We start from the raw sequence: 656 nt of genomic DNA, 5'->3' as shown, positions 1-656 counted from the left end.
TCCCTGGTGGTTCAGCTGGTAAAGAATCTGCCTGCAATGCGGGAGACCTGTGTTCAGTCCCTGGTTTGGGAAGATCCCCTTGGGAAGGGAATGCCTACTCACTCCAGTATTCTGGCCTGGAGAATTCCATGGACTGTATAGTCCATGGGGTCACAAAGAGTTGGACACAAATGAAAGGCTTTCACTTTTTTTCAAGTTCAACACACACACAACTTTTGCATTAGAGTTGTAAACATTTTTGATTACATAGGAAAATATGTGTGCAATGTCAAGTCTGCTGCCTCAACGGGAATAATTTATTGAGAGTCCAACTGTGGGATTTAAAAATCACTTATGGAGAACAGTGTGGAGATTACCTTAAAAAACTGCAAATAGAACTGCCTTATGATCCAGCAATCCCACTGCTGGGCATACACACTGAGGAAACCAGAACGGAAAGAGACACGTGTACCCCAATGTTCATCACAGCACTGTTTATAATAGCCAGGACATGGAAGCAACCTAGATGTCCATCAGCAGATGAATGGATAAGAAAGCTGTGGTACATATACACAATGGAGTATTAGCCATTAAAAAGAATACATTTGAATCAGTTCTAATGAGGTGGATGAAACTGGAGCCTATTATACAGAGTGAAGTAAGCCAGGAAGGAAAAA

This window comes from Bison bison, unplaced genomic scaffold (genome assembly GCF_000754665.1).
Source record: "Bison bison bison isolate TAMUID 2011002044 unplaced genomic scaffold, Bison_UMD1.0 scf7180017864336, whole genome shotgun sequence".
Classification (NCBI taxonomy): domain Eukaryota; kingdom Metazoa; phylum Chordata; class Mammalia; order Artiodactyla; family Bovidae; genus Bison; species Bison bison.
Note: the sequence above shows the minus strand (reverse complement) of the source record.